Raw genomic sequence first — 14,642 nt, 5'->3', positions numbered from 1 at the left:
TGCACCTTTAAGGTGCTAAAGCAAATAAAGCACCCAGAGAAAAATGGCTCAATGTGTGACTTTCTAAGACAAAGCGTCCCTGAAAGTTTCCACCTTAGCCCTGCTTGGTCTGGCTTACACACAGATGAACCAGTGCCAAAACCACGACCAAGGGGGACTCGGCAGAAAGAGCCCAAACTATTAGTGGAGGATTAAGAAGTTCTTAATTAGTTTATAGAGGATAAAAAGAGCAAAGCAGAGCATGTGCTGTGGAAAACTGTGGCTGGAGCCTTAATGAATACACGCTAAGGCTTTAATGAAGCTGAATGGCTGAGCTATGAAGCAAACCTTTTAGTGACCTCGTTCCCACCTTAATTGAAAGGAGCCCGAGACATCATTACTGCAGATAAGAGCTATCGGGGCTATTTACCAGACTGCCCATTACACACATTCATTACAACAGTTAGTTAGCTGTATGGCCATAATGAGAAGCAGTGGCAGCTAGACACAACATAAGAAAAAGCTGAACATCTTGCTATATAAGTGATATGCCTATTCAGCTACTGAGTTAAGGAGTGCAGATGACGAGTAATATGCTCTCATTATGAGGGAATAAATAAGCTTATGAAACAGATGGGAGAGTGTAAACACGATAGAGTTGTTACAAAAGTAATTTTACTGCTGTAAGTTCCCATCTGAAACGTTTTCTATTAATTACATCCTCAGTGTTCTTCAACATAGAAGAACAGCAGTTCCTGGGATCATTTAAGTACTATTTATGTTATCAGCTTTAATTATATCAACTTTAAATTTTAAAAAATGTATTTAAAACAGTCTCAATATATTATGACACCCATGAGCCTGTGCTGCTCTGGACAAATAGCCAGATAGAAGTTATAATTTAGAATATTTTGCTGTTGTAAATGGGAATAAAAAAACCTTTTCATAGTTGTTGAATTTAACCAAACATTTACTGAACATAATTTATTACTGCTTAATATAATGTCTGGTTTCTACAAAGCTGTAAAGCAGGGAATACTACAGAATGTTAAGCTCAGTGTTTGGGTGTTTCTTAATAGAAATACATCTTGGGAGTTCATAACTGTGTTAATGTACACAGACTTGTGCCTTAAACTTTTTTTTTACAATACAAAAACATATTTTTCTATCACAGTTACCTTCCATTTTGTACCCATGATTCAACAAGAATGTCATGACTATTCATACCTTGGATTTACTCCATCTCTTGTAGACAGATACTGACTGAAACCAATCACAAATTATTCAGAGAACCATCAACTCTTGTAAAATAAAACAGTAGGTCCAGTCCAGGTTGAATGACAACAAAAGATGCGTTAACCTCTTGCACATTAAAACTCAACAATAAGTCAACTTTCTTTATGGGTCCAAATTCGAACTGAGGAACAGTCAAGTCTTTAATGTGACAACAGTGACCACGGCAAATTATAGCAAAATTATTAGATCTATAAAGATAAACTACATACATGCCCAGTCATGAGTTTAGTTGTTGAGCAGGGATCATTTCAGAGATCAACTGATAAAAAACAATGTTGTAAGTGATGAGCCGACAGTCTACGATGTGATTTATTTTCTCCAATTCTGTGCTGAGCCATCTATCTGGAACAATCTTTATGTTTTTCTGCAGAAGTGAAAACCCTACTGGAGATTTACGAGAGACTGGCATGGAGCTCACTGCTGATTGTTGTGGTTGATACAGTATGTAACTGAGTGGGATCTACAGTATGGGAAATGGTGAAACAATTTCAGAAAAACTGCTCTATAGAGAGCAACTATTCACATGCAATAATGGGATATAAAGTAAGTGCGACAAGAGTGCTCAATGTGTGTAATGCACAATAAAAGAGCCAAAGAAATCCTCATGCAATCCTGAGCTGAATGACTAATGACTAATATGTGTTCTATGCACTGATAATACAATTGAAAGCTGGGCATGATTCCATCACAGCATCTTCATTTCAACAAACTTATCTGTGTGCGTATGAAGGCATATTTGGAAATTCAGACTTAAGGGCAACCTAAACTAAAGCTGGACTTCAGCCTGATGCATTATGTGTATCAAAAGTGATTAGGTCAAGGTAAAGTGTTCATTTAACTGTCCACACTATTTTATTCCACAAATATACAGTATATTCAAGACTCAATGCAGCTGCTCAATTAACCATCAAACCTCACAGTGTTTTCATAGTCCAACAATTCCAAGTGAAGATTGTAAATTAAATTCACTTAACCTTCTTAATCTTAAAAAAAAGAAGAAGAAAGAAAAAAAAAAACTCGTAACCGTTCTACATTGGAAGACAGTCTGCACTCTCAGATTTACCACTGTCTAGTAGAAGTGAGAAAAAAGTTTAGGGGACTGTCCAATGGCAGTAAATGTTCAGTTCTACAACTGTATAACAAGCAAACAAACAAACACACACACACACACACACACACACACACACACACACACACACACACACACACACACACACACACACACACACACACACACACACACACACACACACACACACACACACACACTGTACAGATGCTGCAAGTCTGCAAATTGCTTTTTTTATTTTCTCTCACATTCTACAACAGTAAACTCCGGCATGCTGAAAAATCTATTGCACTCTTACTATGACTATAAAGAGTCAATGTCAAACAGCATTTCCATATAGATCAGCATCTCTGTTGGAATATATTGCTGTTGTAGACGTAGACTATCCACACAAAAAAAAATACAAATCCTCCCTCTCAGAGAGCGAATGAGCAGCATTCTTGTGAGGATCCATACTTTGAGTTGAAGCATACTAATAATTAGACAGCAAAAGATTCAGCAGACAGAAACCTTCCCAGGAAATGATCACTTCTTGTCCTATTTCTGGACTTGGAGGACATAATCACATATTCAGTCTGTGTAAGGGTGCAGGCACAGGCTGAAAACCTTGCCTAACCTTCCTGATCATGCCCCCTCTGATCTGTAATTATAATAATGATTGGCCTAATTAGCAAGACCTTATGTGCTGAAGTAATGACGGTGTGATTACAACTGACTATTGCAGAGGAGAGATGAGGTATAAAATGAGCAGTGAGGAGACAGACTTCAGAGCTTGCAGGAACAGTAAATAAATAACATGTTGGGAGGCTGCAGGAAGATTCACTGACAGGAAAGCTTGAGGCGTGACCAAAACATGACAGAGAGAGAAAAAAAAGTATGGGACACTGTAGATGGATTGAGGTCCAAACTCAAGATCCTGGTGTTTTCTTGTCCTCAGCAGCTGTCAGGTTGAAATCTGCAGAGCATGCACAGGAATCATCAGTGTTGATGCCTCCCCGAGATTGAGAAACACAACACTGTGTGCCAATGTCTCTTAAAGTCAAAGTCCTTGAAAGTTAGTGCAGCACTTTAAGAGTTTCGAGCACACAGAGCTATTTCAGCTTTTTCTTTTCTTTTCTGTTGGTTGGGCCAAAGAAAAGGCTTGAAGTGTTGGGTGCTACCTTGTTCAGAGGCAACAGATAGTGCACATATGGAGTCCTGATCCTGTTAAACCACTTATCTAATATGATGATTTCTATCCCCGTGAGATTTGTAAACACTCGTCCTCCAGACTATTACTGCAACATGAAAGCCATTCAGCAGCTTCAGCTTATTCAAAATGCGGCAGCCCACATCTTGACTAACAAGAGCATACAGTAGGTGCTTTCTATAATATAGAAATGATCACAAAAAGAAATGCTCTCTCGTACTTTGCTCATTATCTTTGATTAATGTTCGGTATAATATAATTTAAAAATACATCTTAAATAATATAGATTTTTACCCGAGAACATATGTAGATACAGTATGATGGAACGGCCTCAGCCCTGAGGACTGTGCTGCATAACCCCAACAACCTCCACTAATATGGCAAGGCAGCCTGGATGTAGCCTACAAAGCACTCGCTGCACCACTCACTGCTGCTCATTAAGTTTATTGCTATGAGGGCACTTTAATAACTGAAGGCCACTCAGCTGACCATATCAACTTTTTTGTCAACTCTATTTTCTCATCTGCACTATCATTGTCAGAGGACAATCCTCAGTATAAATGACAGTTGGCTATAGCTTCCAAAAAGTTAATCATATCATTGATTCTCCAACATCTCCCCTGCCTGTTCATTATAGAATTGACTTTAAGATCCTGATCTATAAAACTCTGGCCCCAGATTATATATCTGGCATGCTTCCAGTGTATCAACCTGGATACTTTTTTGGGGTCAAAAGACTGCCGTCTACGTTATGGCAAAAAAGCATTTAAAGCATGGGGTTTGCATCAACACTATCTTTCTTAAGGAATAAAGAAAAGACATGTCTTGCTAAGTTACAACTTGTCTGTGTGTTGCCTGTCTGTCTCAATGCTTTAAACTTTTTGTTTTAATTGTCCTGCCACTCTGTAAAGAAATTTGGATTTCTTTTGTATTAAACTGTGAGCCACAAATACAATTGTACTAAATCTATTGATATGACGGCAAAAAAAGAAAAAGGAAACTTAAGTCAAGTTTGAGGTTTCATGAAATGACTAGGTACAAGCCATGAGAAAGGCTGTATAGTGTGAGTAACTGCTCCATTTGTGCTGCCTTTATGGGACGCTAAACTAGAAATGAAGGCTTGGCCCATCTTCCATTACTGCTTTAATAGCTCATACTAAAAGATCTTGAGCGAGCATAGACTACATGTGCTCTCCCTGAGGATGAAATGATAATGCCTTTGGGCTCCAGCATAAGTGATGGTATAGGTCATTAATTCTGATTCTCAATGAATACACTAAAGCTATAGCATGCAGGGTGTCTGCTATCTAAGAGCCTGTGGGTAATTGCATGTGTGCATATTTTCTGTGCATATTTCCATCAGTTTTTATTATTCCATACAGAATAGTGTTACCAAAAATACCACCTTGACATTAGGCCCGCATTAAAATGCACTGATGGCACAATACTAGTGGAGATGTACTGTAGGGGAAGAAGCTATACGGGACTTACTGTATAGAATGCCTGAAAACATCATGGACACATAGTGAGGGAATGTCAACAGACTGCAGCAAAGAACGGTGTTTTTTTTTTTTTTTACTGCTATAATCAAACCGCAACAGAATGTAATAATTCAGTCAGCTTTTAACTCATGCACTTATCCAGAGGGACCTAAACAAGCAGCCGGTGGTGTGCACACTGACACTTTGACAGACACAAGATGGCACATGATGTTAACAGAAACAAGTTGGCATCTAAGTGGATCAAATCTGTAACCTTGCGTCGGGCACAGACTCGCCCATCGACGGATGCAAATCATAAAACAATTAGCGCGATGTCTCTCAGCGTGACAGCTGTGATGTCGTCTGATACAACGAATAGCAACAGACATTGATGAGAGCATCCGCTGACATGAGGGTCGACAGCAACATTCAAAATGAATTAAGTTATTCAAGACGGTTTGTGGTTTCAAGAAAACTGCATCAGCAAATATCTGGCAGAACTCTGGCGTGAAAAACTGACAAACACACCAAGAAACCGAACTGAAACATTACAGTAATAAAATAATGAAATCAACAATAACACATTCAATAAGGAACAGAGCATATCTCAACAAGGAGTTAAAATGGGTATAAAATATGATGCAGTTGTTGCAGTTAAAGTGAGTAAGGTAGTTTGAAAAGAATGGTTTTGAAAGCAGTTGTAAATTGTTTTATAGAGTCAAGCATGCGAATGTGAGGGGGAAGTGAGTTCCAAAGTTCGGGTGCAGCATAAGAGAAGCCAGTAGACCGGCTGATGATCTCCACAGGGAGCCGGAGGGGCAGGTGAGTCTGACACTGAAGGTGTCTTTTCAGCTCATTTTTACACTGCGGAGATGTGATTCTAATCCTCAAATAGAGGCATTTCGAATCTTTCTTTCATCCTCCTCAAACGGACCTAATTTTCCAAAAATGTAAGTAGATTAATCTGAAATCCAAATCCTCTGCAATTGTTTAAGTGTTTTTAAGTACAGGCAGATTTTCTTTTGCGCTCTTCTCAATCAGACCTTTCATCTTTGACTAAAAGATAACAAAATCACGCCTCTCCTCTTCACAGGTCAGGGAACATCACCCATCAACGCAATGTGATATAATCCAAACTTAAATTGGACAGTTTTTTTGTTGTTGTCATTAACATGGCGCAGCGGGACAGCTGTACATAAACAAGTAGTCTTATTTGTTACTCACGACAGGAGAGCTAATTTCCGACTGCCCAGTTGTGTGTGTGTGTGTGTGTGTGTGTGTGTGTGTGTGTGTGTGTGTGTGTGTGTGTGTGTGTGTGCACTGTTCATGAGCTTTCTTTCCGCCTGGTTTGTTTGATTTGCGAGTGAATCTCTTCCAGTCCATTAGTGCGATGCTGGGAGGGCACCACCACCAGCTGACCTCTCTGCAGAGTTTGCACTAAATCACATCTCTGTAAAATACCATATAATACCTACTACCAGAGGATGAATCAGTGTGTGTGTGTGTGTGTGTGTGTGTGTCACAGAGCTGCTGTAACATTGTGGAAATAAACCTGGAGGAATGTTTCTCATGACATGATTTGCATATGTAATGAAAGTCTTCCTGAATCGCCAAGCCCATAACTGATAATATATGCACTTTAAATATGATTTCTGAAGCAGATATAGGCAAGATGCCCATTTGTATTCAAGCAACCATTCTATAGAGGAAATTAATCACATCTACTCTGTGTTTTCCCATATCGCTATGGAAACAGAGTGAGAATGATCAGGGTTTTTACTGGTGAGGGTCCCCTATAGCTCTTCTGCGTGGGTAACATGCGTTATGACACTCCTAAACAAGTGATGATGCACACACGAGGGGAAAGTGTTTCATGCACTTCCATGCTTGGCTCTCATGTATAATGCATAAAGGCACAATCTTTTTTTTTCTTCTTCCATTTTGGCAGCCTGAACACATAAGTCTTCTTTAGGAAACAAGAACAATACAAAATAGAGCCAGAATAGAGTTTCTCCTCATTTCATCACTTTTCCTGTGGCAGTGTGTGTCTACACATCTGTCACAGGAAAGAAAAAAAATAATGTATCCACAAACGTTACTGCGGCTCCACTGATTCAAAGATTTACCTTTAGCCTATCTCCAGACTTCTTCTTAGCACTACAAGTACATGCCTGCTTAGAAGAGGGGGAGATCTGTTTGCACCATGCAGGTAGAAAATGATTAATTGTGTGGTCATCCTTCTGACTGTTGCATGCTACCGTTAATGAAAAATGTCTATTCAAAGGTTGTACCGGGGAAATGTTCCAGCATATCATTTGCCGAGTATTTGAAGCCATACCTTTGTGTGCAAATATTTGATGTGGTGACCTCGTGAGTCCTAGACCTCGGACTTGAATTGGATCTGTATGGATCGTTAGGGACAAACTCTTAAATAAGCTGTCTAGCTGAAGTCAATAGCATTGCCTCCTTGTGTTAAATAAAGTGTTACATTAGAGTAAATGTGTGTTAAAGTGCCCATATTATGAAAAAAATAAATCACTTTTTCTGGGATTTGCGGTGTTATTTTGTGTCTCTGGTGATTCCACACGCATGCAACCTTGGAAAAAACAAACATCCGTGCTGTTTTGAGTGAGATACGGGTTTCTGAAAGTCTTCTGCCTTCAGTCTCCAGGTGAAATGTTCAAAATCTGCAGGGCTTTCTACGTCAGGAGCCGAGACGAGGTGGCTGACCGTAGCATGCTAGCGCTAGCATGCTAGCTCGTTCTCAATGGCAAAACACTGCTACAACACATACTAGTTCACCATAATCTACAAAAGAACTACTTACATGTCCCTGTTCTGCAGGTATTCCACGCAAAGTTGGAAGTGCGCCCTCGTTTAGAAGAAGTCTCCCGGCTAATCCTGCCTTGTACTAACTGAAGTTGTAGAAACAAACAGTTAGCTGATGTTATCCTTACCTAAAGAACGGCACTGAAATCATTCTTAAAAAACGAAGATGTTTTTCAGAGTTTTGCCGACCGGATACAGCAAAAGTTTAATCTACTGTATCAACTAGCTCCTACCTTCTTCGTTGCTCTGCCTGGTTGTAGCGCTATCCTATTGCGTGCAGAGGGAATTTGAAAGACAACCGTCCCTCGGATTGAGCTCTGTCAATGGTGAGTTCCCAGACCCAACATCTTGATGTGGGTCTGGCTTGTCAGGCTACTATTCTGGTACAATCTCAAAATACAATTGTGAACCTGAAATGAGCATAATATGGCCACTTTAAAGTATCAACTAGGCCATTGCTTATACATGCTCTGCAGAGTTAATTTAACTCTAATAACTCTAATCTAATAATTTAACTAAGTCACGCATTCATTAATTACTATTTTACTATTTTTTTTATTTTATTTTCTAGAATGTACACACAATATAACCTTCTGTATGGAGTAGTGGGTAATTATTCTACCAACTTCAGTTCAGTTGTACAAAGAGTGGGCTATCGCTGCCTCATCAGTTGAGTAGGTGCTCAAGAAACAAAGAACCAAATGTGAAAAATAACTAAGCAACACTAAATGACTTGCTGGAAGTGTTTGTGCTTTATTCAATCAGCCGGTTTCAGCACAAAGCCTTTATTAGGGTGTTTTACAGAATGGATAAAAGCACAGCCTATATATACACAACACAAGAGTCTTTCTCAATTCCAAATCAGTTTGGACCGGACATTAAACAGACTTTACCCTGCCATGTCCTGAGTACAAAGTCTGTGTAATGTCCGATTGAACCCATGTGTGGACAGGACAGGTCACTGTCCGGAGAACTCACAGCGAGTGAGTGGGCGTGTTACCGGCGTTTCTATCATCTAGTCGGAACGCAGCCGTTCTGCAGCCAGTGAAAATACACACATTGACTTTAATGGAAACCTAATGAATCCACCGCCGTTCCGGAGTGGATCCGCAGACGTTCTGCAACCGGTGGAAATTAGCAGTAAGGGGTTAGGGGTGTGAATCTTCACTGGTGTTATGATTCGATTACGATTATCCTGTCAACGATTGGAATCAATTCGATATCACGATGTATTGCGATGCGTCACCTCTTCAATATTATTATACAGTATATTCCTACACATGGTTTTCATCAATAAATTCAAGCAGTCAGATATATATGAACTACCCTTTTTATTGTATCTGCTCTTAAAAAAAGACACTTCCTTAATGTAGTGGAGTCTGAACACAGCAGACAACACACAAAAGGCAAAAGAAAATCAGCAGCCAGAGAATCCACAAGTAACATTATCAGGAAAAAAATAAATAAATCGATAATGGTCTCTCACTGCAACGATGCAGAATCCTTCAGGTCCGCATCGCAATGATTAATTTCAACACCACTACTAAGGGTTAAAAGGAAGGGTCATTTACACGAAGACGGCAATAAAATGTCTAACTGGAGAGACAACGAGATTTGGGAACTTCTGTCGGTAAAGGGCTGACGTCAAAATCGGCAGACAAATTCAAAAAACGGCAAGAGACTTGGATGAATGTGACCAAATAACGAACCGGCTACGTGACTGCCTCCTGCACGCTTTACCCAGGCGAAATTCCGGACAACGGCTCTAGAGACATGTTGTAAATGACCAGCCTGTAAAGAATGCAGCACATCCAATACAGACATGTCTAAATTACAGTACACAGGCTTTCGTGTGTCCTAGTGGTCAAAGGTGCATGCCAAATAATTGCAATTTTCCTGGTTTAATTCTGGCTGGGAAGACTTTTGCACGCATCACCTTCTCTCTGTGGCCATGATTTCTGTCTGTCTCTTGTGTCAAATGAGGGCAACATGCAAATTAACTTACACAACAAAAAGTTAAATCTACAATAAAAACTACCACAAAAGAAAAGCCAAAAAAACAAAGACCTCATACCTAAAGAACAAAATAGCTAGCCTGTTCAGTAGTCTCATAGTAGTGGATTTCAAAACCCATATGACCATTACAAAAATTATTCATATGGGCATTCTTATATATTACTTATATCAAGGTTTGGTTGAGTTTAGGCAACTAGAACTGCTTGGTTAAGGTTAGAGATTGTGTGAAGGAGTAGAAGAAACCAATGCTTTACTGTTTGTAGGAGATCTGATACGAACAGTTGTCAACAGTGAGGCTGTGGCATTTTATTTGAATTTGCGTGTCATGAAAATGACAGTCTCAGTATTTACAACCCAAGTAACCAGCTAAGTCACAATTTCATGGTATGTATTCATTGTTATGTAGATTGCTCTGTCACTTGCTTTCTCTTTTTCTAAAAGAACGCAAACAAATCTCCAATCAGGGGCTTCCCATTCAGAATAACTGGTACTGAAAGATCAGTACACACTGCTCAAGTTACTTGAGTTTTATGAGATGCATGTTTGCTTTTTGCTTTTTTGACAGCATCAAACAACCTGAAAGATGTTTTGCATGGAAACTTACAGCTGCAAACCAACTAGAAAGTCATCTGAGCCCGTGTGGAGGAGTAGATTTGAGGAAAATACGGAAAACGCAAGAGAGGGAAGCAGAGAGAAAGCTGGGCAGGAGAATTTCACTGCAGAGCGCTGCATGTCCCTCGGCCCACACCAAGAGCGATTGGTATTCACTGCGGCCAGGCGGCAGTGCTAGTGTGTGCTGCATCTCTCAGGAACATTAAGAATTGAAAAGTATCTTTCTTTCTGTTCTTATCTATCAGCCTTCATTCCATAACGCAACACTTCGCCGTGCCGCTCGGGCAAAATAAATTGCCGTCATGGAAACAATATGCACCGGCAGACGCACTCGCTTCCTGGAAATGAAATGCCCCACAACCCACTGCTTCCAGGCGCAGGGGTCTAATAAAAAGAGGCTGCTGCTTCTGTTGATGTTTACCCAGGCTAATGTATTCTGGCCTGCTGTTTTTTTCTTTTTTATCACTTTCTCCGACAAAATATGAATCATGTAGAAAGAATAGACTTCCAGGCTCTTATCATTGGCATAATGTTTGGCTGAAGTGCCCTTCCAATGAAAAATGTCTTTTCCTTTTCTAAAAAAAAAAAAAAATCTCGACAAAACACCTGGTTTCACCTCTCTCGCAACATAAAAAAAATCAAGTGCTTGGGGCAGCTACTTTTCTTGCAAAAACACTCACTGTTGTGCTCTGTGGGAGATGGAAGAAGCAGGACATTGATGGGGTACTTTAATGTATTATGAACACTCCAGCATCCCAGTGAATGCTCAGTGGAAGTTCAGATACACTCAGTGAGTTCTCCATAAAAGGAGGACTCCAAAAAAGAATAATAACAATAATAACAATAATTCACAGGGCATAATAAATCGCAATCTGTGATGAATTCCCTGGTTACGGCAGTGTGTACACAGGGGCATTTCCATCCATCTACTTTGTTTGTGTGGCCTCTCGTTGAGTTTCCATGGCAACCCTGTCAGAGCCGCAAGAATAATTCCCCACTTACCCTCTGTCTGGCCACCTGTTGTTACTGCCGCAGCCCAATTGTTCATGCTATTCAGATGAAAATGGGAAAGCGCCTTTTGCATGTAAGTGTGGCCACTTAATAATTAAACAGGTTTTTAAGTACTATATTCACTTCAACATATAGCACCATATTACATGAGCCCTTATTCAATAGTCCTAAGTGATTGTTGAAGCATGTGTGACTGAAATCAACTGAAAATGCCGGGGTTTTTTTTCCCAGTACAGGATATTGCTGGACTCTTAGCAGTTAGGGTTAGGGTTACAGCCTTCTGCACTCAACACAGCATGAATGCATGTATAGTACAACGTGCTTTTTGTGTTTACGGTATGTCTAAGCTGTGCTATGCTTTGTACTGAGCTTGTTTGTTCCTTTGTATTTGAGTCATTCATGTGTTCCTTCACAAATGGCAAATTCCAGCTTTAAGCTTGCAGTAGTTTTCCAGCAGGGTTCTGTAAAGTTAACGTTAACTTGCTGAGAGGTTGGAAGAAGAAGAAGATATGTTTATTTATATTAGGACAATGCACATTAATCAACATTTCTGTAAATGCCCCAGTGTTAGCTCGTCGGATAATTTTCAACTGTAGTCCTAGTTGCATGCATGTCTTTATGGTGGGAAGAAACCGGAGCACCCGGAGGAAACTTCTTGCTGTGAGGCAGAAGTGCTAACCACTGAGCCACCGTGCTGCCCAAGGTGGGTAACCTGTTGCCTGCAGCTCTTCATCTAACAGCTGCTCCTTCATGTTTCATTACTCCCTGCAAAAGCCTTGAGCCTCACCCTTAAAACTGATCTGCAGCTGCTTAATACAGCTCCAAATATTGCTGAAGGAGAGTGAACAGTGAACAGTGAACAGCGAGGCTCATAAGCTGGATGACATGCTGCAGTTTTTGCGTAGGCAGGCGATGCAAATTCAACAGGATTGGCTGACTCTATCCCTTGCAATGCAAACCACTGTAGGCCTATGTAAAGATAATTACAAAATGTAAATACATTCATCCCTATTGCTGAACTAGTGCAGACTATAAATAGTATAAAAAAATGGGGTTGGATTTAAAAATTAGGGCTGTGCAATTTATAAAAATTTTAATAGAAATTACAATTTTGGCTCCTAATGATCACAACACAAGTACATTTGTAAGTGAACTCTTATTTTCTCTTGTGTTCTTAATGGGGGAAAACGGGAAAAGTATTAAGAGAAATGTCACAGTTCCCTCTTAATTTGTTTAACTGTTTCACTGTTTTTCCAAGTTCAAAAATTGCAACATCTTTCCAAAAGACAATGACTAATCATGTTAAATAATCTTGATTTCAATTTGGACCAAAATAACCGAGATTATGATTTTTTTCCATAATCGAGCAGCCCTAATAAAAATGTTAAGGACTACAACTTTAAAATGTTGGATCAGTGAGCTGGCATTCAATAGAGTTTGTTTTAGCATCTTTCTGCTTTTAAAGCAACAACATGCAGTGGTGGACAAAGTATTCAGATCCTTTGCTTACGTAAAAGAACTAATACCACACTGTAAAAATACTCTGTTACAAGTAAAAGTCCTGCATTGAAAACGTTACTTAAAGTAAAAAGTTAAAGTTAAAGTATGTAAGTATCATCAGGAAAATGTACTGAAGTACTAATTAAAAGTAAAAGTACTCATTGCAGAAAAGTCCTGTAAACGATCAAAACAGTTTTGGCAATCGATTAAGTGTCTAACTGGCTAATGATTTCAGCTGGACTTGTAGGCCTATGTATATTGTTGGAAAGTTTAATTGATAAAAACCTCATATTTTGTAAACTACATTGTTTTTTTGTGCAAAAATCTTAATTTTTTAAGTAACAGGTGATTAAAGTAGTGGAGTAAAAAGTACAATATTTCCGTGGCTGGGTTGGCTCAGTGGGTAGAGGAGGCACACATATACTGAGAAGTTTATACCTCGATGCAGAGGTCCAGGGTTTGAATCTGACCTGTGATGATTTCCTGCATGTCTTCCCCCTCTTTCTCACCTAGCTGTCCTATCAAATAAAGGTGGAAAAGCCCAACAGTTTTTCTTAAAAAAAAAATAAGTACATTATTTCCCTCTGAAATGTATTAGAGTAGAAGTAGAAAATAGAGAGAAAAGAAAGGACTCAAGTACAAGTACCTTAAATATGTACTTGAGTCAATGTACTTAGTTACATTCCACCACTGACAACATGTATGTTTTGCCTGGATATCTATTTTCAGTGACACGAAAGATGATTTTAAGGCATGTCCGGGGTTGTTTGTATCAACCAAAAAGCAGGTGCTGAAAAGGTGAAAATTGTGCACAGGGGAAGAAGGCAGTAACACAAGCTGGATCTGTTCTCAGTGCCTGTGGAGGTTTTATAGATGCTGGTTCCCTCAGTCTCAGGATACATGCTGTTTGAAGGTAGACAGCTCATCAAGTGTTCAGGCTATGAACTTGACCAACTGAGGAGCAGGACTACAGATACACTTACTGCTGCCAAAAGGCATACAGTTGTGTAGTGTAACTTTAAATCTACAAACAGATATTTGTTTTGAGCCACACACAAAATTCTTCTAAAGCTCTTTTCCTGATAAGGCTTCTTTGGTCTTACTTAAACATTACACGAATAATGAAAAGCCTGTGTTTTACTCTTTTTACTATCCCCATTGTGAGCATGAAACACTCACCCCCTGTCTATTTGAAAGGTCCCTGTTCAAAGTTTGTAGTTTGCTTCTTCACAGAGAACACAGGCTGTAGTCTGTTTTGATTCAAAGTCATCAGAAAAGATCGAAGTCGGGGTAAGTTTTCACTCACGGGAGGAACAAAAAAGTCCATAGAAACTTCTCACACCACTCCTGCAGCGAAATCCAATGCTCTGTCCATCTGTGTGCTCCGTATGTTCCAAACATCAACATTTTGCCAAAATATGTCTAAAAACACTGCGTCAGCCTTAATCCTCACACCATCCTTTCGATCATACAGTTGGCAGGTTCCCGAGTGTCTGCCAAGTGAAGATAAATAGACCGAAATGTCATCTGGTCGCAATAACGTGCTGTCTTCAGTCTTCCGATTTGTTTATAGGGCAAGAAGCTGTTCCACTTCCGGGATTGCTCCGTTGCCGCAGTAAATTCCGCCGGATTTCACTCTTTTCGGACGGATTTTCGGTAC

At 39.7% G+C, this 14,642-nt stretch overlaps 1 protein-coding gene across 5 annotated transcripts in view; it reads right to left on the bottom strand.

Moving 5' to 3' along the window:
• dpp6a (dipeptidyl-peptidase 6a) overlaps positions 1-14,642 on the bottom strand; it is a 255,328-nt gene that overhangs the window by 75,113 nt on the left and 165,573 nt on the right. The gene's annotated exons all lie outside the window — the stretch shown is intronic.

Source organism: Perca fluviatilis, chromosome 22 (assembly GCF_010015445.1).
Source record: "Perca fluviatilis chromosome 22, GENO_Pfluv_1.0, whole genome shotgun sequence".
Taxonomy (NCBI): Eukaryota; Metazoa; Chordata; class Actinopteri; order Perciformes; family Percidae; genus Perca; species Perca fluviatilis.
This window is presented reverse-complemented; position numbering and strand designations above follow the sequence as displayed.